We start from the raw sequence: 24804 nt of genomic DNA on the forward strand, positions 1-24804 counted from the left end.
CCACTGGAACAATGAATAGCAGGCTAACGTTGCCAAGCTGCGTTATGCGCTGCAGAGGGCTCAGCGCTCTTGTGCTCATTACGTCGATGGCTAAGATGTTTCTTCGTGAGTTTGCCTCATGTCCTTGACCTCATTTGTGACAGTGTACTCAAGAGACAAGGACAGTCCTTGCCTGCTGAAGACGCGCCGCTTGTCAGTCGAGTTCTGTGGCACAAGCTGGATGGTATGAGGGCATTGTTGAAGCGCATTTTTACGGTGAACAAACACCCAAGATGCATTGCAATCCTTCGCATGAATTTTCGGAGCAAGACAGGTTCACAACGGTCTTGCGATGACTCGTCTGCTGATGCGGAGTACAGCTCAGTCATCTTGTTCTCGCTAGATGTATTTCCTAGCTTAGCGATTCGCGCTGATGAATCCGAAGCGGACGGGGCCTCGGGAGGTTGCACGTCCATCACCGTGAAATGTGGGGTGGCACACCCCACAACAACAGTGAAAAGTACAGAAAAGCAGTGAGACGGGCAGGTTGCCTTCCACAGAAGAAACACCTCGTCGTCCTCTCTCTACCATGGTGCTAGTCGAGAGCGACGCTACAACACGTTACATGGTAATGCTACAACAAGCCAATGGAGGCATGACCGCCACTGATACTAACCTATAATCACGGTGGGAGGGAAGCCTTGAAAGTCTATCCTCACCGGAACTGATCTGGAGACCCGAAGGAGCCTCCTGAATCAAGCTGGTCGGGCAGCGGCGGCCGGCGGAGTCTTGGAAAGGAAGCCTTTAAATTTCCCTTCATATTTTTTTTTAAATTCAATAAAGGTTTATCCATCCATCCATCCATCCATCTAACACGCAACACTTCAGACAACATGCAACAACAAATGCTGTCCAAATAATGAAACAAGTTTAAGCTCTGTTTGCTCGTGTGTGTTCGAACACGGCTCCAAACGGGGTAGCAACCCCATTATTATTGCCGAGTGGCTTAGCTCGCTGCAGTTTAAAGTGCCAGAAAATATCAAGAAAACAATCTGCATTAAAGTCTTGTTGCGAACAAGAACATAACCTGAACTGCATTCCGACGCCACGAACTATCAAAAAAGAGAAAGAAATTTGCCTTTTATTCCGTAGTTCACGGGTTTTTATACGCAAAGCAAAATTTGTTCAGCTCAAATATCATCACACTATGATGGTACGCAAGAATTAAAATCTTTGATAATGTAATAAGTGCAATTAATTTACCACAACTGTTGAGATTCTTCAATCTGTGTCCAGCATATTTTAGGATGCAGGGGTACCACTTCATTAAGCAATCGCGATATAATGTCTATGCACTGATCATTTGCAGGGCGATCCTGCGGGCACCGCCTTGTTTGATCACGCGGTGACGCCTCCATTTCGTGCCTCATCTGCCTCCGTTGCCTCGGTGTTTATAATGGATGTACGTGATGCTGGTGCTGCTCTGCAAGCCTGTTTCGGATGTCGTCGACAGTTAATGTGTGAAGAACACGTAAATCTTTCGCTACAGCTTCAAAGAACATGTAAAGGCTTTCCCAGCTCATTACGCTAAGTCCAAGAGGCGCTAGCAGCGTATGTGGTACATGTAATAAGAGGGGGGTATAAATGCATCCCAAGCTATCTTAACGTTCCGTTTACGGTGTTGAATCACTCTAACTGTATTTGGCTCCTTGTTCTTTATCTAGAAAATGCATTTATTCAGCGACATGTTATGTTTATCACTCAGTGAAGTTCTCCGGGTGGTTAGTATCTTCTGATTGTTTATATTCTTCTTTATCACTCGCGGGTGGACTCAGTAGTGATAGATATAAATTTGGTGGGCACAAGGCTTGTAACATATATGCCCTGCATGCTGTGACAGACTGTAGCAAATACGTATTATCGCTAGTCATTCGCTTACTGTAGGGAACTTTACGAAACGTTCAGTTTCGAACATTACTATGATGTCGGTGTAGTCGCCGTCAGTCGTGCTTCGGCGCGCAGATTGAACTGGGTGTCTGTTCGCTCGATACATTGGTGATACAGTGGGCTGAAATTTGCATGTTAATTGGGGTGGACGTGGATAGATGACGTGCGAGAAACTTAATATGTGCCAAGAAGCGGTGCGGCTCCCTTTGTCACCGTATGACAAATGTTTTTCACTCGCGCAGACGTTCTGAGGTTGAAATCCTTTCCATGGACCTTAGTGCTACAACGGTGGCAGATGAGTGAATCTTTTTTTATCCAAGAGGAAAGCCATGCATCGCAAAAAGCCAGCAACGCAGGTAGTGAGGTAGTCATGTAGCAACGGTCCGTGAACATGGGCACACAGATACATTCCATTCCTTAATATGCCAGTCACAATTTTTGCAGCCGGCTACAACGCACGTCTTCACTCCACCACTCCATGCTTCGCAGCATGAATGGAGCAGTTTAATTTCCGAGAAATGATCGCACAGGAAAAGAAGGGGTGTAGTGGTTCATATTCGTGTGCTTTCGCTGAGGCAACGTGCGGCGCGCTGCTAAAAGCGCTATCTCGTTTAATTATAGAAAACTGCTTCGCGATGAGGTTCAATACAAGCATTACCCGTGCATTTGCGCCACAATTTCCAAAAGAAATTAATTTTTCCATCTAAGTCTGTCTCACGCAATACTGGAAATAAAACATAAGTTTGTACAGTCACCTCAAAAGGAACACCTCATCTTCTCATTTCAGTTTGACATTAATATCGTTTGATGACACGCTCCTACAACGCTGAGGCTTGGTGCATGCTTTAGAGAGAAATTAACTCGAAAGCGATTTAAGGCAGGACACCTACAAATGCCCATTTCATGTGTAATAGCTTGATTGATTTTCTTTCACAACCTAGCAAGAGCAAATTAAAATTATTTCCCTCTGGTAAGCATTATTTCCTGATAGACCACGATCGAATAACATCAAATTACTACCCCAGATAAACTAATTGGGCTTCTGTATTAATGCCTTAGCATATTGCAACAGTTTCACTGTCAGACGTGTTGTAACATTGAAGGGGTGCTTGTCCACCAGCACTTCAATGCCACTAACAGTGATTACCTGCACAGCTAAGGAGGTAGCCATGATTCAGGTACACTCTTAGTCATGTCCTGGTTAACCTCTCGGATATAAGTGGTATTCATTGGCGTGCCGCATGTGTAAAGGCATATATGCGGCCTCGCAAGAAGGGTTATGCGTGAAAAAGTCATATACGGCGCAAAGAGATTGATTGATTGATTTGTAGAGTTTATTGGCGCAAGGGCGAGATGTGGCCAGAGAGCGCCAAGTCAATGATCCATGCTTGTCAATGATATGTGGGTGTTGATTGTGGGGGGTATATGATACACGGCTGCATAGTGGCCTAAAAATATTCGCTAAAAGGTGGAAAGTATACATGTGGTGCAATGTGGCTGTAAAAGGGCCTAAAATATATTTGCTCTGAAGTGCGTAAAATACAAGTATAAAAACATAACACTAATTGATGGTGTCTGCGATGAAAATAGATGTTTCACGAGATATGGATGATCAGTAAAACATCAAATGGCTGTAGCACTAGTGCCTCCGCAAGGCCTTGAAAGCAAGGGCTGGGAGGCACGTACTCTAGAAAATGGTTTCATTGCAGCTACGACCTCCAGGTGGAGGCCGTGCTACAAGTAGCCTGGCCAAATTATATTTAAGGTGTCGGTTTCAGTTAAAAAGTTTAATACTGTTCCAAAAGTAAAAAGGGGTTCGTTGCTCAGAAATAATGCTGGGTGTAATGGTTTGTGTTGGAGATAAGCGGAGGGGAAGTACTTTTTCCTTTCTGCCTCTATTTCAGTGCATTCGATAAGAACATGAATAACTGTAAGCCTGTTGCCACATTTGGTACATGTCGGAGGTTCGCTACCCGTCAAAAGGTAAAAGTTAGTGGCGTACGTATGTCCTATTCTTAATCTACACAGAAGTACTTCCTTGTGTCTTGCTGTTCTTTCAGTTATCCAGTTCCCTAATTTTGGTTTGATAACGTGTAGCTTATTCAGTACTGAATTATCCCATTGATTTTGCCAGTACTTCGTCAGTTTATGGCGTAAGAAGGCCTTAAGTTCTGTTGCTGCTATGGGTCTATTCACATCCGTTTCATTAAAGACGACTGATGTTGCACTTTCGTCAGCAGCTACATTGCCTTTTATGCCCCTATGGCCAGGTACCCAACATAGGACGATGTTTTGGTTCTACAATAATGCTAGGCATAGTTGTGTGTACAATTAATTAAAAACAGGGTTCTTATGTTTTCGAAAACTCATTAAGGCTCTTATTGCGCTTAATGAACCTGTGAAAATGATGGCCTTATTCAGATTTGTTTGTCTGATGTGCTTTACAGCGGAGGTATTGCCTACGCTTCAGCCGTAAAAATACTTGTGTTAGGATTTAGAGTACCAGAGGTGGAAAAAACTGGACGAAGAGCTGCGTACGCGACACCAGCAGATGACTTGGAAGCATCTGTGTAAAACTCGGCGTAGCAGTACTTCGCTTGAAGTTCGAGGAAGTGTGAGAGTATGTGTGCCTCAAGTGCATTTATTTATTTATTGTACATACTTTCAAGGCCGGCAGGCACAACAGAAAGGAGTGGTAGAGTACATTATTTGCAGAACGAGAAAAAACAAAAAAATAATGAAGGAACTATAAGGCACTTTGAACAGCAAGCTTGAAATTGGTGCTGTCACAAATGGTGACTAAGGAGGCGGGAAGGCGGTTCCATGCAGTGGCGGTTCTTGGTAAGAATGAAGAATGGTATAAATTAGTGCGGCAAGTTGGCACTTCAACTTTGTATTGATGATCGATGCGAGATGAGATGTAACTGGGTCTGGTGAAGAGATTTTCTTTCAGGAAAGGAATGAGGTAGTATATTTTATGAAAAAGACAAAAGTCGAGAATGCTTGCGACGTAGTGAAAGGTCAGGTAGATCTAATGTTTTTTTTCATGGATGTTACGCTAGAATGACGTGAATAATTAGACAGGATAAAGCGCGCCGCACGGTTCTGAATGCTTTCAAGTGAATTAATGAGATTGGAATGAGCAGGGTCCCATATGGCACACGCATATTCTAATTTTGTACGGACGAGCGTTTTGAACATGGTAAGCTTTAGTGAGGTCGGAGCGGATGCAAAGTTTCGTCTTAGATAACCTAATGTTCGGTTAGTATTGTTAGTGATATATTCAACATGCATGTTCCACGAAAGATTGCTAGTAATATGCAGGCCAAGATACTTATAAGAGTTAACAACCAACAGGACAGTACCATTAATAGAATAGGGGGGGGGGCGGATGAGAAGGGGCAGAGCGGCAGGAGACACGCATATGTTTGCATTTATTTGTGTTAAGCTGCATTTGCCATTTGTTACACCAATTTGATACACTAACCAGATCATCTTGAAGCTTACTGGAATGATTAAGGTTAGTTATTTTGTGGTAGATGACGCAGTCGTCCGCGAACAGCCTAATGATTGAGTTAGAGATACAGTCAGGAAGGTCATTAATATAGATGAGAGAAAGCAGGGGCCCCAGTACGGATCCTTGCGGTACACTGGAGGTAACTGAACAAGGTCTAGAGGTATAATCATTAGCGGTTACATACTGGGTCCTGTTAGAGAGAAAATCCTTAATCCATGCAAATACGTATGGGTCAATATTAAGAAGAGAAAGTTTGAAAATAAGTCAATCATGAGGAACAGAATCAAAAGCTCGCGAGAAGTCCAGAAATACATAGTCAGTATCAAGTTGCTGATCTACACTAATAAACAAGTCATTGGTAAAAGACAGGAGTTGGGTTTCGCAGGAAAAGAATTTTCTAAATCCATGTTGTGCGTTGTTAAAGAAAGAATTCATCTCGAGTAAATTAATGAGGTGTGAATAAATTATGTGCTCTAATATTTTACTTGGAATGCATGTCAATGAAATTGGTCGATAGTTATTGGAGGAATGAGTGTCACCTGATTTATGGACCGGAACCACCTTTCCCACCTTCCAGTCTTTGGGCAGGGTAGAAAGCTGTAGGGACTGGTCAAAAATCTTCGATAAAATAACACTTGAAAAAACTTCAGTACACTTTAACATTTTTGAATTAATGAAGTCGAGACCACAGGATGAAGAAATTTTTTGATTTCTGATAAGTTTGCCGATGCCAATCCAGTCAAGCGAGATAGGATCCATAGGCGGAAAACTTGGGGACGATAACAATGGAAAATTTGGCTGTACTGATCGCTGAAAAAATGACGAGAAGGTATTATTCAGAATTTCGCAGCACTCGTGAGTTGGAACTGGCACGTCTGATTGGAATAATTGAAGAACATTCTTTTTAGTACCTGCAACAATAGACCAAAACTTCCGTGGGTTAGAAATCAGAAACGAGGGCAGAGTATTATTTAGGAATGTGTTTTTGGCACTGGCTGTTGCCGAACAATATTCACTGACAATGCAGTGATATCGAGACCAATGATCAGGATGGTTTGTAGCTTTAGCGCGGCGAAACACCCGTTTTTTTTGTTGCGCAGGCGCTTTAGTGCATTATTAAAGCATGGTGATCGGGGGTTAGAAGGCACTCTTCTTTTAGGTGCGTAGCGGTCAATTATCGATAGAAGTTTGTTTTTATAGAGAGACCAGTTTTCATCAACTGTTCGTTGCGAAAAGTTCATTAAGTAGTTCGTAATGAAAGACTCAAATTCGGCTGTTATTGACGAGGCATCAGCTCTGTTGTAATCTAGTATAATCTTCGAGCTTTTTTTTAGTAGTAACATGCGCGTTAAGAGTGAAATGGATCATTACATGGTCGCTTATACCTTGCAGGAACGTTAGAGGTGAAACTAAGTTGGGGGCAGTGGTAAGGATGAGATCCAGGATATTGTCAGAAGTCAGTGTAGTGCGCGTGGGGTAGTGCACAAGTTGAATAAGCTTAAAATCGCGGCAAAGGTCCAAAATTGTAAAAATTGAGGACAACTCTTTCACAACTACGTCATCCTTCGACCACACAACATTGGGAAAATTAAAGTCCCCTAGTACAAACAAGGGTGATGTGGGGTATCTAACAATGAGGTTATTAATCACATCATGAAGTTCATGGCAAAACGAAATAGGGGCAGTGGGTGGTCTATAACAGGCACAGAAAATAAAATCGCGATTGGAAATGACAACCCGTACGCACACAAGTTCTAATGACGATGTAATCGGAATGATGTGAGAAACAAGAGCATCTTTGACACCGATAAGAACTCCCCCTCCTGATCGAATGTCGCGGTCATATCGGTATAAACTGTAAGTGTTTTCGCAATCCAGTATTTCACTGCTGCTTATTTTTGCTGACAGCCACGTTTCCGTAATGATAACAATGTCAGCAGAACAGGAATCAATGGTTGATGATAAAGCTATGCGTTTGTTGAGTACACTTCGTGCATTAGTGAATAGTATTGATAGGCTTTTGACGTTTTGGTGTACGGCAGATAGCTATGAAGAATCATTCGCCTGGGCGGCAGCGGACTCAGGTACGGCGGCTGGCACGTGTGAAGGGGGATACATTTCACAGATGCTATCGGTGGCTGCGCAGTAAACGTATGTTTTTTGTTAATGATTAGTTTATTATAACGAAGTGTAAAATTTTGTTTGCTGGCGTTTCCGAAGTCTATAAGTCTCTTACGCAATCGCCTGGTATTCTTGCAGAAATCCTCACCTACAAATACACCAGAGCCCTTTAGCTTTGCTCTCAAGGAAAGGATGCGTTCTTTAATCTTAAATGCCGAGAACATAACAATTATAGGGCGGGTTTTATTCGCAGAAAACGACCCCAATCGGTGCGCTCTAGATACAGCCGTGTCTGGAATAGAAATATCAAATGCTTTGACAGTATCTCCCGAACTCGGGTTTCAGACTCAGCCCAAGTCTCTGTGGGACTGTCAGCGATACCATAAAAGAGCAGGTTATCCCTCCTTGATTGATCCTCAAGGTCGTCAAGGCGAGAGGCAAGGACACTGTTCTCATTTTTGACTGCTTCCTTGACTGCTTCCTCGATTTCGGCCATAGATGGCGAGTTCTCGAAATTCTCTACAAAGGATTCTACTTTAGTTAGCCTGGTAGTTAAATCAGATACGGTTTGAGCGAGTGCGTCTTGTTTTTGTTTAAGTTCACCTAGTGTACCCATAACTTCGGCATGTCTCGAGTCAATTTTAGACGACAGGTCGCTGATTACCGCAAGTAATTGTGTATACTGTGCACTAGAATCATTGAGAGGCCCGGGATTCGTCTCGACATCGCCACAAACCAGTAATGCCCTTGCCACTAGTACACAGTCACAAAAGCATTGGAATAACAGACTTGGGCACGGGATAAGCAGCAAACACAGATTGTTCGATCGCTTGCTAAGAAGTGATGGTTTTTTACCAACCTGCATGCAAAACAGAAACGGGTTTCTGAGCGACGAATGCATTGTCGCCGCTATCCCGTGCCCACTGAAGGCCGAAGTCGGATCCGCCGCCCTTTTGTATTCTTCTGATGAGACTGTCGGTTACGATGCCGACATGTTTCATTATTGCAACAAAAGAGATATCGCAATCCATGGTCTGCCATTCCCAAGGCGGTGGAAGGCGAGTGGGAGGCAGAATATTTTCTCGGAAGTGTATGTCTGTATTTTCTGCCATTGCTTCCAAGCGCAGGCTCAAAGGAGTTCTAATAAGTGGGCGGTTACGGTAAAGTCTGGCAGCGGAAAGGTCGCTAACGATGGAATGGCATAGATGTTCGGTGTCTGATTTTACCTTAGCGTAGTATGATAGACTGAGGAATGTTCTGCGTAGATGTAAGGACCATTCGTTGGACTCAACATAGAGACTTTCAAGAGGGCTCGTTCTAAAGGCGCCTGTTGCCAGTCATATACCGAGGTTGTGGACTGGGTCAAGAATCTTTAGTGCAGTCTCTGTTGCGGAGAGGTACACCACGGCTCCGTAGTCGAGGTGTGATTGTATGAGACTCTTATACAGGCTAAGCAGACACTTCCTGTCACTGCCCCAAGTTGTTCGAGAGAGCAGCTTGAGGAGGTTCATGGTCTTCAGGCATTTTTCATTAAGATATTTTAAATGGGGAATGAAGTTAAGCTTTGTGTCGAGGATAACACCTAAGAATTTGTGTTCAGGGCTAACAGTTAGTCTTTCTCCATTAAGGTTAATGTGTGGTTATGGTAGTACACCTCTCCTGTTTGAAAATAAGACACATGTGCTTTTTTGGGGGTTCAACTTAATACCATTCTCGTCCGCCCACCTTGAGAGTCTATTCAAGCCAAGATGTAGCTACCTCTCGCAAATGCTAGCATTGCGTGACCTGAACCCTATCTGTACATCGTCCACAAAGACGGAGTAGAAGAGTGTGCGAGGCAATACGGTGTGAAGGGAGTTCATTTCAACAATAAATAACGTACAGCTCAGTACTCCACCCTGCGGTACACCTGTCTCCTGTAAAAATGGTCGAGACTGTACGTTGCCAACTCTAACACGAGATGTCCTGTCAGAGAGATAGCTTTCAATTATTCTCAGCAGGTTGCCGCGAATGCCCATCGCAGAAAGATCCCGAAGGATCCCAAAGCGCCACGTAGTATCATACGCCTTCTCCATGTCAAGAAACACTGATAACAGAAGCTGTTTGTGGACAAACGCTTCCCTGATGTACATTTCCATGCGTACAAGCTGATCTGTCGTCGATCTGCCTTCTCTAAAGCCACATTGATATGGATATAATTTCTTGTTAATTTCTAGATAATCTACCAGGCGAGTGTTTACTATCTTCTCAAAAACTTTGCATAAGCAGCTCCAAGTTGGACAAGGTTCGTTAGCTTGTCATGTTGTGCTTTGTCTTTAAGTTCAAGTAATAGGTCCCCACTGGCCAGCTTGGTGATTTTATAGCCGCCTTCAATGGTCTCTGTGAGATACTTCGCCACAATGAATGGTGAAATCGTTCTTGCCTTCTTGTCAGGTTTGTCACTGTGTACAACGTGAAATTTCGGAAAAGTCTGAGTGAGTTTAAGAGAAAACTGAAATGTAGCATCGCTGCGCCCCCTTTTAGAGGGACGATCGGTTGAAAAAGGGTTGGAAATTCCCATTAAATATGATGAGTATTCAGCGACGATGCCAGTCACCCACCACCGAGCCCAACAAAGGGACAAGGCAAGGCATGTGGTGAAACAAGCCCTGCCATGTCAACTGTACGTCGTCGCTATAACCACATATGTTATAACCAAGGTAGGTCATACCACACCAGGTTAACCCTCGCCGCCAGGAATGTTGGAAGTTATCAGAAAAAAAAGAAGACAGGAATGGCTAAAAGGGAGAGGGAAAGACGAAGATGTGCGAAGAGAGAGACAAGAGAAGGCGACTGCCGATTTCCTCCAGGTGGGTCAGCCTGGAGGTGCCGTCTATGTGAAGCCGAGGCCGAAGAGGTGTGTTGCCTCCGCCGGGGGGCTTTAAAGGCCCAAACCCCCAGCATCTGCTCAACCTCCAGGATCCCCCTTTCCCCAGACACGGCTAAGCCGCGCACGGCTACACGGGAGGCTCCAACCCTCATGTGCTCGTGTACGTGGTGTCGCAACACACCAAACGCCTGCTCACGCGCACGCCCCTGCGGGGGGCACAAAGAGCAGTGAAGATCCGCATATGGAAAGTGATAAGAATGCGGCACGTTATTATGCGGCCAGTAGATCCTGCCCCAAATATAGACGGCCGAGGACCATGCGGTACATTTCTTGGCGCGGCTCCACTGGATTGGAGCGAACATGTCAGTCCTTTGCATCAGAAGCCGTGATTAGCAGCAGCTACATCTTACAAGAATAAGAACGTATTATTTACAGTTTTTGTTATATTACGGTTGAATTATGGCAGAAGCTAACAAACGTTAACGGTATTAGTTGCCCTTAAAAAAGTAGGATACTAAAATATATCATTGGAAGGTATTTTGGCTGCTCTTATTTGCAATGGGGTACTTAAGCTTATTCTTTGTCCTCGCTTAAACCGTTACAGCATTTGCTTGATGGAAGGATGTTGCATATGATTGAATTTGAAAATCTTGACTGCTGCTGGGCGGTTAGTCAGGACTGAAGAAAATTACGTACACTTTTCGTCGCGTTCTTAGTACATAGGCGCCGATAATGCGCCTTCGTCAGCCATATTAGGGATGGTGACCGAGCGTTTTCACGCGTCTCCGATTGCTGCGTCAGCGCAGCGTTGCTGGCGGCTGCCGCCGTAGATCCGAAGTGAAAGGGTGTGCCTGCTGCTCAAAAAGCGATAGCGTTTAGTTTCACGTGCCACACGTTGAAGGGCAAAGCGCCCAACGCGACCGAATGCACGCGGCTCGAACTGGCTGCAATGCTGTTGCTAAGGTTTCGGTCTCACATTCAACGTACTGCAGGCAAGGTCGATTCAAATGGGTCGCGAAGCTTCGGGCGGAAAGCGGTTAAGTACAGATTGTCACCGACATCAGATTGGGGGTTATGGGAGCAGCGATTGAAGCGCGACTATGTTTGGGGGGAACAAACTTTGGGAAAGAAAAACGCGTTTTTTAATTCAAACTAGACACAGTTAGACTCATTCAACGAAAATAAAATTCCTAGTCAATTTTATATATTCGTGTTGAGTTAAAAAAATACGTACATTTTATTATTATAATTATAAATGCATTTCTTTTCAGCGCCCATCGCTACAGGGGGCGTTGACGCCACTATCACTCGCAGTGCAATGCATGTCTTAAATGGGCAGAAAAGTGCACTCGTATCACCTGTTGAAATACGCCCCTCTCACAATTTGTGCTTTCTTGCTTTTCGAAGTATGTCTGCATTTGGTGACGCGGGTAGCTTCATTGCTTCTTAATCTGTTCAGTCAAAAGTAGTGAGTTACGACCACCAGATAATTGTGTAGCTGTTTTCGTGCGACTGCCCTGGCCCACGGGCTTGGTATCCGACAATAGGATCAGCACTCCACACCTAAAGCTTTAGTCGGCCTCCAAAGAAAGTATGTCCTGTGCAGGGATGCGATTTCGACAACCGTACGGCTGGCCTTTTCCTGCATCGCTTTCCACGCTGAAAGCTCGAAACGCCCATCAAGATGAATGGCGGGGCATTTGAATATATAACTCCAAAGGAAGAACAACAAAACAAATTTCGCGTTTTCGAAAACAAAATGACGTCACTTCTGCTTTTAACGGACATCACGTCACGTTATTTTTTCTTGCGCCAGAAGTTTTCCCACCACATACAGATGGCGCTAAGCCCCATGAACCGGCGATGGACCGCCATGTTTCATGGAACGCGAAAGTGTTCCCGTCGACCCGCCAAGGGGTGTAATACTATGGGCTACGGCGCAGCGACTACGCGCCCCGCATTGGACACGGTGAGCGTCGAGCAACGCAGCGTTTGGCGCGGCAACGAAATGTGCGCCTGAGCAAGCGACGCACACCTGAGCCTTAGAAACATCTCGTTTCTAAGGCGACACCGCATTCACTAGACGCGCTTTTGTACCGCTTTGAAGCATCGTACTCGTGGCTAAGTGGTAGCGTCTCCGTCTCATACTCCGGAGACCCTGGTTCGATTCCCACCCAGCCCATCTTGCAAGTGTTGAGCCAAAACCACCTAGAAACAAGCGCAGCTGCTTATATACCGCCGCGACGCCGCGAGTGACGGCGCGAGTTGGAGCCCCGTTTCTCCTCTGTTGTGACGCCACGGTGTCACGTGGTAAGGCTTGAAGGCGACGCCGCGAGCGACGGCGCGAGTTGGAGCCCCATTTCTCCTCTGTCGTGACGTCACGGTGTCACGTGGTATGGCATGGGGTCAAAGGTCATTGAAGGCGACACCGCCGCGCCTGAGGAGCTGGGTTGAGCTCTAGTAATATGCTTCGCATAAAAAGAAAACGCTTGTTGCAATTGAGTAAATGCGACACCTCTGCCTGTATATTTCCCGTAAAGTTAGTCTTAGCCCAGAGAAAGTTATGACACATGGCCATAGTGAAACTGCTTTCAATGCCGCATTGAACATAGCATATGTGAAACATACGCTAACATAGCAGCATAGCGTATGTGAAAGAAGTTAACGCATTTTTGGGGAAGGAGACTTGTCACGAAACTGTAACTACTCCTGAGAGCTTGGTGCTTCGGTGGCCTGTGTTCGTGTACGAAAGGGATAATGATTATTATTTCATTCCACAAGGTATCTACACTGCTTCCCACATAGATTCACTACAATAACAGAAGTTCGCCGCGCACAGTTTGTATAAATATCTCCAGTCACTGTCAAACAATTACCGCTATCCAAAACAATACAACCATGTATAAAAATTGATATGTTTTGCTGTCAACTTCGGTATGTCGAGTGTCGTACGCTATTTGTTATTTCATTGGGCCTCATGATAATTTGTGTGGTTATTGCGTGATGTCCATGTGCGGCTATACGATGTTCTACAGATGCAGAAGCTTGGAGAAAGGAACACATTGAGTGTAAGATTTCATCTGCTTCTACCTAACGTAGCATTTTTGCCAGTGTTTAAATCAGTAAAATAATGTTTCGATTTGTTGTTTTTCCATGCTCAAGAAACTGCGATATGTGTAGTTGGACTTCCGAGGCTTAAACACATGTCGCTTGACGCCTTGAGTCGCAGCGGTGCCGTATTTCTTGTGCAAAGAAAATTGTTCCTAATGAAGATGAGACATGCTGTCAAATAAAAGTTTTTTTTTCAACCAAGTGAAACAGACTGTGATTCTGATTCCTTGCAGAAAACTCTGGCAAGCCTTCACTGGTCAGTAGACAACAAGCTGCCCAAGTGTTTTGCTTTGGTTCAGCCACTGCTCAATGGAATGGAAATTACGGAAGAACAACACCGCAAACAGTCGAAACAATTAACTTCACCATGAGCTGATTCATTTTCTCGAGTAAGTAATACACTAAGGCATGGCTGTTTCTTTCTCAAGTATTACTTGAAGAGGAAGTCTATGAAGGCGGCAAATACTGGCTTGCGTTTCTATATGTAATGGTATTATCTATACTTTTACGGTTAAAACTAAACGTGTCGTCGCTGCAGTTACATGTAACCTGTTTCGAGCTTGGAAAAATTCCACTACGGAATTAATAAAGCAGAAAGTATTATCTTCTCACTTTGCTTCAATGAAAACAATGCAATTCAGGACAAAAATACCGCCCTACGTCGATGGAAATACTTTGCGTTAGGAGAGACATTCGCAAATATGTATCCTAACATGCTTTGGGAAAAATCGCGTAAGGACGTAAGAGGACGTACAAAAGAACCAAAGATGCGTTTAACATTGCTGCAGCTTGAATAGCATTGAAGAGATTTATCTGCGCATTGCCCAAATGTAAATCTTGGCGAACAATATATTTACTGTAATGCACTTATCAATGCGAAACTGTTCAAATCCTAGGCTGTATTTCTGTCGCGGCTTGCGGAGGCAAGACGGCACAGGGCACAACGACGAGAAGCAAGTGAAGCTTCCAAGAAGGCTCCACTCCAGGCCGCACCTATGTCCTTAAAGCCCCAGTTAATCGACACCGAATCTGCGTCGATAGAACTGAAAGTATGTGCACTCAACAGGCTATTCTAAATTTGTGTGGGAGAGACGCTTTAAATGCAAGTTCTTCTAAATCTTAACCAAAGAAAAGTAATCGCTATTTTGATGAGTGTAATACAGATTGTGAGTAAACGCCGGAGACAGCCAGCATTTCCAACGCAATAAGAGCGCAAGACTTAATCATTGAAACGGATGCTTTATTGTGATATATATGCAGCTGAACACTGCGTAATGCTTAATGCACACTGTAATGGCTCTTTGCGAATAGCGAAATAACCACAGAAACCAATACGAATTTAAATCTGGACCTGGATTTTGGTCGAGAATTCTGAAATAGCCGTGCCGTTCGAAATAGAAGATTCGGTAACCAGTTATTTTTTTTTCTAGGCAGTTGGGAAGGCTTCAGGTCCAACAGGACCTTTTAACAAAGAAAGAATGGTGGTGCTGTTGCACAGCACTATCAAGATGCACAAGGCCAACCCACCCGCTCGGATGCCAAGCTTTTTTTTGAACGAAGAAATTGTTAGTATTGTACCTTTCATGTCGAAATTAAGCATGTAATGATGAACTGAAATACCGCTTCCTCTTTTCAGCTTGCGATCGAAGCAGGAATAAGGACTAACCAGAAAATAGTCGAAATCGTGAACCAACTGAACAAAGTTAAAGAGCTCGTTACAAAACTGTACAGTCGTGATATTGACTTCCCCAGCATTGATGAGGAGCTGAGAGGGAGACACGCGAAACACTCGCTGATTGCTTCAGTAAGTACGCTGATGTTCTAAACTCTAGTTACATTTTGTTCCATTAGTTTATTTTCGATCTCTCGTGCAGTTGGTGGCTGCACGCTGAAATGCTATATTTTGGTGATGCAAAATCATGTATTTGTGTGACACTCTACTCGTGATGCAAGCCACTTAAAAAGTACACGAAAAGTGTTTCCACATGACTCAGAAGTTGTCAGAACTTTAACGAACATTACTCTTATAACGTAAATTTGTCTCTATTATTACTCATAGAACAAAGATAAAATTTCACCTTTTGAAATTTTTCCGTAATTTCAGGGTCGCACTCCAGACGAGAACGGGCCCGGACCAAGGATTCTGTGGACTGAGTCTTCAATGAGCATCTGTTGTACAGAGGGCGAAGGTGTCATTTTGAGCAAAGAAAGCAAGCTTGAAGAAGCCCTGATGCTCTGCCTCGCTGTATATTATATTAAGGACCTCACATATCAAAACGCTTTCGCCCAAACCTTAGGCCTCGTGCAAAGTGCGCTGAGCAATGTTGAACAGTTCCCGCGGTGCTGGATGAGCAGCAAGCAGCAGCAGCATTGTAACAAAGATGAATAAGTTACATTACACCTGCTGACAAAAATGACGCGAGAAGTTTGTATACTTCGACACTGAATAAAGAATCCTGCGTCTCTTCAGAAATCTAGAAGCGCATTGGCGCATGCTCTTGAGCGCTTTATTTGCAGATGTTGCTGAACTTCGGAGGTGACTGCTCCGCCTGTTTGCTCAAGCTTTACACGCAGCACAGCGCTTGAGATGTAAGCTAGTAGAAACCAGGCAAATAATTAAGCAGTACATTCTGATGTCTGAATTGGTCTAAAAAGCCGACAATTATTTTGTCTGAAATTAGTGCTCCCCTTAATAAATATTGCATGTGAATGCAAGAAAGCGTTGCAAAATGCTTCTTGTTAAACGGCGAGAGGTTTTTTGGTTGTTTAACGTCCCGTGTCTGCTCAGAATATGAGGAACGCCATAACTGAGGGCTCCGGATGAATTTCATGGAATTGAGGTTTTTTTGAACGTGCAATGACATCATACAATACACGGGCCTCTGGCGTTTTGCTTCTATTGAAATGTCGCCGCAGCCGGGAGCGAACGCGCGTCTTCGAGATTAACAGTTGAGCATAATAATTACTGAACTGCCGTGACGGGTTCAGTGTGCGCTTTGTTCAAAAAGTGCACTGAAATAAAACATGCTCATGTTATGGGTTGTAAAATACTGTGCACTGGCATATTAAGAGCACTTACCGAATCTTTAGTACACTATTGCCACGTAACCCACAAAATATTTTAGGAACCTCTTACTCAGTGCCAATCGCTATGGTGGCATATAGTGCAGTGGTATAGATGTCTGTCTGACACGCAGTGTACCCGGGTTCGATTCCTGACTGGGGAGTATTTGGTCTGTTCTGTTTCTAAATTAATATGTGCTTGTAGGTGTATATCAATATGCATTCGCTGTTTAGGAAAAGGCGCGCAGACAGCTATAAGGGCTTTTTTTTTCAGCTACAGTATAGGCTACATGATTTACGGCCACATAATAGCGAACCATTCCTGTTGTGAGCCGCTTAGAAGACAGGCCAGCGATGCTTTGAGACACACAAGAATGAGCCGCTTGTTTTGTGAACCTCACGAACAGGTGGCCGCTTACGTCATAGGCCAATTGCATTGTGAGCCACTTGCACGGTGGGCTGCTTATTTCAGTCACGTATAGCCTGATCGGTATATTTGGCCCTTTGCATGGCGGGCCGCCGACTTCGTGAGCCGCCTAATCTGCGTGTTTATAAGCGGCTAAATTTTCATCTCGATTTCCGGTATATTATTGGACCATGTAAACTATCTGATGTTTGCTCAGTGGGCTGGTTAGAACGGCCGGTTAAAAGGGCTGGGTACAAGCGGCAATATATTGATCCCGAGTTCCGGTATATAAGCTGTGTTTTATGCAGGACTTGGCTAAGGGTGTAGTGAAAAGGTGCAAAATGAATCTATTCACATTGAGGGCAACAATATTGCAACAACTTGAGAGAAATTTAAATGGCAGATGGCATGCCGCAGACCTCTTCTCAGCTCCAGAAACTAGACTTTCAGTATTATTAATTGATAAAGTAGTATGCTATGCTAGCTTGTTCTTGCAAACTGTTAACATAGTCTCCTTATTTTCATGCATATATACTATCCGCATAGGCGATTCAACTGACATTCACGCATCCTTTTTGCACTGAGGGGCTGTTTAATGGCCGTGCAGTATGCAGTTGATGCAGTATTTCTGTACGCAACAACGGCTCACCGCACATAATTTTAAGACCTAAGTTATTCAAACGAAACAAATAAGATTACAAAGGGCTTACCTCATGAGCAAGTTACAAGGAGGCGTAGACTAACGAGCATCCGTTGGGCGTTGAAAGCTGGCCATCGCGTATCCAAGCGCATACGCACAACAGAACAGAGGACAACTTCATCGATACGCCAGTGTGCAGAGTTTTGGAGACGAAGTTAAATACATTGAGCGCGAATGCCCCCGAGCAATGACAGCACATGACAAGCACGCAAGCATACACCAAACAGCGACAAACTTGAATATGCCGAGGCAATAGCCGAGAGTCAAGCAGCATTACTGGTGGAAAACTTGTGCAACGTAAAACGGGGAGCGTTTCCGTATTCTAACGGAAGCTTTTGCCATATTTTTTTGGAAATTACGTTATCCATATTTTTTACGTGCGAATGCTGCGACATAATGGCAGAAGTGTTTTTTTTTTTTTACAGTGTGTGGATGATAGACAATTTCTCAATACTTCGCACAACATCTTTTTCCGTTCTTTGTTTGCATTTTGCCGATATCGTAATGCTGCACTTGAAACGTGAAATCCAACGTGGAGAATCGTGCTGTGTATATCATAATGCCACTGCCTTTCAATCACAACAGTAGGTAAAAACAGTTTGTGGCTTGTTTATGTCAGCGATCTTGTGCATATTAGCTACCCTCTGTGAAAAACACCGTAAACTGCTGTATACTGTTTTAGTAGTAGAAAACACGCTTTTTGCATCCTTCCTCTAAAAACGTCTACTGTTCCAGACGGGAACCCAGGTTCGTAGAGGTAGCATAGGCCTAGTGGTTCGGAGCTAGACCAGCCGTAAAGAGAGCCCAAGGCAGCGACGCGAGATGTTGAGATGGCCAGCGTAACGAGCAACAATAACATTTAATTACGTCGCTACGGAGCGCACCAGCTCTAGAAGCTTGGTGACGTCGAGCGACACAAAGGCTATAAGCTTGTGCTGAGAGCTGATGGCTCGTTGGCGAGGCCATCATTTACAACATCTCGGGACCGCATTTATAGCATCTCCAGAAAGCGCGCGCGCTAAGGAAGGAGGGAGGGGACCCTGTCCACGGTTGCGGGGGAAGTGAAAATGAAGAAAAGAGTACAGCGCCTTAACTGCCTATGACTAGAGGGTGCCTCCGCACCGCTGCAAAATGCAGCGGGGGAGGAGAATAAGAGAAATGAGGAAGGTAGTAAGAGCAAACGGCATTCCCCAGACTAGCGGCAAGGGAGACCGCTCGAGGAAGCTGCACGTTTGCGGCCGACGTTCAGTACACGGTTGTCCAACGGATTTCGAAGCGTCACTGGTACAGCAGAAAAAAAAGGCACTGACGCGCACGCGTGCACACACAGACACCACCGGAGTCTCCAGCACCGATCAGCTACAGGCGCTATTTCGCACACAATTTGTCAATTTGTAGAGGAAGACGAGCTATTTTCAGCAGCGCTTTAGGAAGCACCACTCACCGCTTTGGGAAAGGGAGTACAAAATAAAGAAGAAAGAAAAGAGAGAAGGTAGAGGTGAGAACATAGCCCGGTACCGTTAACGACCGCTGCCAGTGGTAGGCAGGCGGCACATTCACAATTTACACTACAGCCCCGTGTCCTCCAGGAACGTCACGAGGTGCGTGAAGGCGGAGGCTGGGAGAAGGGAGAAAGAGAAGAAACATTTATTTATCCGGATAGTTATGTAGGGCCGGGGAACATTACTCTACCACATGGCCAGCAGGTCAAGCCTACTGGCGACCTCATAGGCACGCTTGATGATCCGGTCTTGGATGCCCGGATCCGAGCTGCGCAGCTGGGTCTCCCATTCATCTGGAAGCCGGATTTCCCCTAATTCTGGAGGTGAGGGATCTTCCTTGCATCTCCAGAGTATATGGTTGAGGGTAGCTCTCTCATCGCACAATATGCAATCAAGAGAAAACTATTATGGAAACACATGGGAGAGAACTACCGGATTAGGGAAGGAGTTTATTTGCACTCTCCTTTAGGTGATTTCGTGCTCCTTATTGAGCTTATTATGTTTGGGCGGAAACCTCCTTCGTTCAAGGCGGAAATGGTGGGTTATAACGTGAAATTAAATTAGGCTGTCCTTGGCTGTCCCCATAGCGGAGGTGCACACCGCCCTGCCGGCGAAGCCTCGGGCTGTCTGATGAGCCGCCTCTTTTCCAGGGTGGCCAGGATGCACCGGTACCCAAATCAATTCAATAACCCTATCTGAGGAGACGATCATACTAAGAATATTAACAGTGGATTCAGCAATTCCGCCCCGGGAAAAATTATGCATGGCGATCTTGGAATCACTATATCTGCCAGTGAATTGTAATGTCAGCCAGTGAATTTGTAATAGCGAAACTGACGGCCGCCTCCTCAGCCATTGTGGATGTGCGTACATGGACGGAGGTGGAAAGGACTGTGGCATGTGTACCCGTAATCCATGCCACTGCAAATGCTCTGTTCGGGGCTGCATCTTCATCCGCGTCGACGTAGATGACACCCGGTTGCTGTTATATGCCATATTGATTGTCAGAGCCCTGGCAATCCTCCTACTTTTGTTGGAGAAGGGAGGCAGCAATGGCGCATCCACGCGGACATCTCGGCTTCGTGCGAATTGAGAGGGAGGAGGCGAGAATGCGCGCGCAACGGCTGGCGTGTTTTAGCCGTTGCGGCCTCCTAGGCGTCCGCCAAGGCGGCTTAGTGAAACGTGGGGCTTTCAGCGTGGCTTTGGTATCGTGATACACATTCTACCATCACAGAGTTCAATAGTAACGCTACTAAAAACGGTCCGCTGTGGTTCTCTGAACTTCAACATATGCGATACCACCACAACGCCAACAAAGCGAAGAAGTGATAGAGCCTGAAAACCGTTATTCCCGTTTCAGCAGCGAGAAATCGAGTGAGGAGGAGCCTCGATATATTGGATGGTATCGCATTTTTTCCCGCGAGATGAGGCCCGAGAGAAATTTGGCATATTTCGCCTCTTCGGATCCCCGGCGAACTGAAGCTCCTTTCACAGAAAACGTCTGCCTGGCACAAATCTATCCTAGCCCAGAACGGCCGAGATCAAACGCACACAACCGTAGATCTCCACGAGCCTCGTTCCCGATTCAGTGGCGAGAAATTCCCTGGCTGCCGAACGGGCTATTGGAAAATGCTAATTCTTCTCGTTGATTTAATCTCGTCTCAAGGATTTACATACCACACCTTTCCGAAGTCGACGCAACCAACCCGCCACACTGTAATGAATGGCGCCACACCGCAAAGCATTTGACAACCATGCCATGGTCGAGAAATCTCTCTGAAAAAAATGAAATACTCGTCATATTTAACAGGGTGCCCGAATTTGGAGCCATATATCAGTGCTAAATTACACAGCACGATCTGCGTAATTTTCCACAACTGCAGGTTTTAAGGAAGCTCATTGTTCCCATGTTATGGCATCGAGTTTTTTTTTTTTTCAAGGAAAGTGTAACATAATTCTAATGCCCAACAAAGGCGCCGACGCTATGCTTGAAATCGTGTGTGGTGCCGAAACATAGTCACCTTCGGTGAGGTATTCGTAGCACAGATTAACTTTGTTGGCCAAAACACCAACTTTAAGCAATGCCGGAATATATGCCCTCCGAAGCGCCTCAGTGGCTATGACGTTTTGCTGCTGAGCGCAAGGACGCCATTTCAATTCCCGATCCAATTACGGCGGCTGACTGCAATAACGCTCGTTTGCCATACTCTTGGCGCACTTTAGAGAACCCTATTTGGTAAGAACCAATTCAGAGCCCTCCATGGCGCTCTTTATAACCCACGGCACCAGATCCGGGACGTCACACCTCTCAATTTAGTTTTCAGCTCTGCAAGACATTGTGGCCCATTTGACCAATCAGAGAGCGTAGGATAACCTTCCCATGACAGGCAGGAAAATATTGTCCGACATTTTTGCGGTGCATCTCCATAAAAGCTAAGAGTATAAGCCACATGAAGAAAAATTGTGTCGTCTGTATTGTGTATGCGGTTTCCGTAGGATACAGGTAAGCTCTTGTGCGTTCTGCATAGGCACTATAGGCGGAAAATTACGCAACGAACTATACAACTGACATTTATTCACACATTACGAAGTCTACATGATTACCCTAACCATTGTCATGTATAGCGACATGCTCATGTATGCAGACTTGCGGATATTACGACTGGCCTGTGTGGCGAACAATTCCCGGATGTTACGTAAAATTTGGAGGAGGCTCAAACTTTACCTTTGAGTGGAACACGATAGCATTCGAAAATTCACGAATGCTTCTTACGCTTCCCGACAACTGCAGCTTATGTAACCATAATGTTTACCGGCGAATACTGGCGGTGAACGCTATGCCCGAAGGCGAGCTTCCTGGTAGTAACACGGCCTCTTCTGTCAGCCAATCTCCTGTTATTAGATCGCACTTCTAATGTTTCAGCCTCAGATGATCTAACATTGAATGTATGCGCTGTCGGTGTTTTTTTTTCATAGCATTTGTTAGTTTGACGTCATTTTAAAAATTCTGAGCAATAAATTTGTAAAGAATGAAAGCCAAGGTATGAAGCACTCTGGCGATACAAGAATGCTTGAATGGTTGGGTATGCGTGGTACGAAATTCCTTTTGTCATAACTACGTCCGACGCTGGGCGGCGGACACCGATGCCGGATTTCTGGTGACACGCGGCCCTTAACGCTGTCGCGTTAAAGCCGACCCCTCCACCACCGTTAAGGAACACCTAGGAGGCCGCAACGGCGCAAAGACGTCAGCGTTTGTGCGCACATTCTAGGCACCTGCGCCCAAAGCTTGCCTGGCGCGCTGATGTGTGCGTAATCTCCGCAGTACTGCCTTAGTTGGGCGAGCGAGACGGGTAAGCTTTGCGCGTGCATTTGTTTCTTCTCCTCCGCAAGGAAGCGGCTGGCGCCATCTGTGTGTGCGCGGATGTGTGTCAGTGCCTTTCCCTGACCTGGGCCAGTGGCGGTTGGAGAAACTGTGTTTTTTATGGGGTTTTACGTGCCAAAACCACTTTTTGATTATGAGGCACGCCGTAGTGGAGGGCTCCGGAAATTTCGGATACTTGGGGTTCTTTAACGTGCACTTTAATCTAAGTACACGAGAGTTTTCGCATTTCGCCCCCCACGAAATGCGGCCTCCGTGGTCGGGATTTCATCCCGCGACCTTGTGCTCAGCATCCTAACACCATAGCCACTGAGCAACCACGGCGGGTAAGTTGGCGAAACTTGGCGAAAAAGTTGACGAAACATGCAACGAGCGGCCGTCACAAGCAAGAACAGCATTCGCTCTGTTCTCCTGAGCGAGGGTGTTCCCGATTCTAAAAAAACGTGGCCCGGCAACAGAATTCAATTTTCGGCATTTTAGCACGCTTGACGGCGTGTCGCTCTTTTTCAGCATCTTGTAGAGCTGACTTAAAGGCTTAAGGGTCCAGGGTGAAGGGTCCTTAACATGAATGGGCGACTGCTTAATATTATTGTTGACCACTTCACTGTCCATCTAAATCATGGGACAGGGTGTGCACCAGACTGTATCATTTGATTGGAACATCAATAACCTTACGATGTTCGACTACACAGCATGCCTCAACCGTCGTATATGAACTACCAGCAACCTGGAGGCACAACCCTCTCCTCGGTCGATCCTAGTTGAGGGAAATGCGCACAGTGCGGATCCTATCGTTACCTTCTGCTCTATGGTGACACCCTTTGATGCATGCATGCGCTGAAGCTATGCCAAAAGAGCTCAACTGTGACTCTGTTTACTCTGAAAGTATCTCTTACAGAAATAGCGTCATGATTGCAATTGCTTGCTTCAAATCCTTCTGTAGTCACAACAGGCCACACACACTGTACTTGCAATTGAATTTGTCGATGTACACAGAGAGCATTATCGCTGTTTTCCTCTATGCTTAATTTATTTTCTGATAATCATTCCCATCAAGATATGTCCAAAAAGAACTTCGCGTAACCTAAGAATTTATGGATTACAAATAAGCTCCTAGCTTCAAGGCGCAAAAAGAATAATATTTGCAAGATCACCAAGTGACAACCATTTAACAAAACTTAGCCATTCGGTACAAGAAGCTTTCTAACCGGGTTTCTGCAACAGAAAGATAACTAAGAAAAACTACATGGTACGCGAGGGAAAATTTTTACCGAGGTAAAAATATAAAAAGGAAATCCAAAATTCCGAACACCTTCGCAACAAGACAAATATTCACGAACCTCTAAGAGACATTGCTAATCAGCGCAAGGTACGCAAAACTTCCAAGGAAATAGCTGGTGCGTTCACTGATTTACTCATTAGCAGTGAGCCACAGACAATCCCATGTACAACCACCTGCCACCATCTTTCTTTTTATTTCCAACTATATCCCAGGAAACGCTAAACGTTATAAACAACACAAAACTAACCAGCGCCGGAATTCATAAATTACACGCTTCTCAATTAAAATTAGTTCCGTTAATAACTACGACCTTTGCAAACCTAATCAATAATATGTTTAAATTGGGCAGTCTGTCACAGGAACGTAAACAAAGCAGGATCGCCCTAATTTTTAAAAAAGTGACCGCTCTTTATTATCCAATTATCGCCCCACCTGTGTACTACACTTTTTAACAAAATAATTGAAAAGCTAATTGAAAGACGCTTATATAATTACCTTACAAAATTTAACGTTCTCTTACTATTCCGGTACGGCTTTCGCGCTGGTTAAGCGACTGAACTTGCTCTTGTTGCGCTAATCGATTGACTAAAACTCGCTGCCAATGAAAGTAATCATCCAGCTTATGTATCCCTGGATTTAACGAAAGCGTATGAGAAAAAAATAGAGGGTCTCAATCATTTTTAGTCACTTGTAATCAATGGTGGTCATTACAAGCCGTCATTAGACACGTTGGTCATATCACAGTCATTAGCAGGCATTACAAGTCATTTCTGTCATTATTTGTCTGTAGTGGTCATTACTAAGCATTTTCCGTCATTTCTAATGAATCGTAGTCGTTACAAGTTGTCGTTAGTCATATTGGTCATTTCGTATTCATTACTACTCATTACAAGTCATTTCATTTACTATTAGTCGTTACTGCTCA

General features: G+C 44.8%; 1 long non-coding RNA gene across 2 annotated transcripts in view; it reads left to right on the forward strand.

Moving 5' to 3' along the window:
• The window catches only part of LOC135897743 (uncharacterized), an 87614-nt gene extending 71597 nt beyond the window's left edge, over positions 1-16017 (forward strand). The window contains exons 2-6 of one of the 2 annotated variants that reach the window (XR_011514845.1): positions 13778-13933; positions 14441-14593; positions 14975-15109; positions 15181-15348; positions 15649-16017. This is a non-coding gene — a long non-coding RNA (uncharacterized lncRNA). The remainder of the gene's footprint in view (positions 1-13777; positions 13934-14440; positions 14594-14974; positions 15110-15180; positions 15349-15648) is intronic. The other variant, XR_011514846.1, reaches the window with a different exon arrangement.
• Positions 16018-24804: the final 8787 nt, after the last annotated feature.

This window comes from Dermacentor albipictus, chromosome 5, assembly GCF_038994185.2.
Source record: "Dermacentor albipictus isolate Rhodes 1998 colony chromosome 5, USDA_Dalb.pri_finalv2, whole genome shotgun sequence".
Lineage (NCBI taxonomy): Eukaryota > Metazoa > Arthropoda > Arachnida > Ixodida > Ixodidae > Dermacentor > Dermacentor albipictus.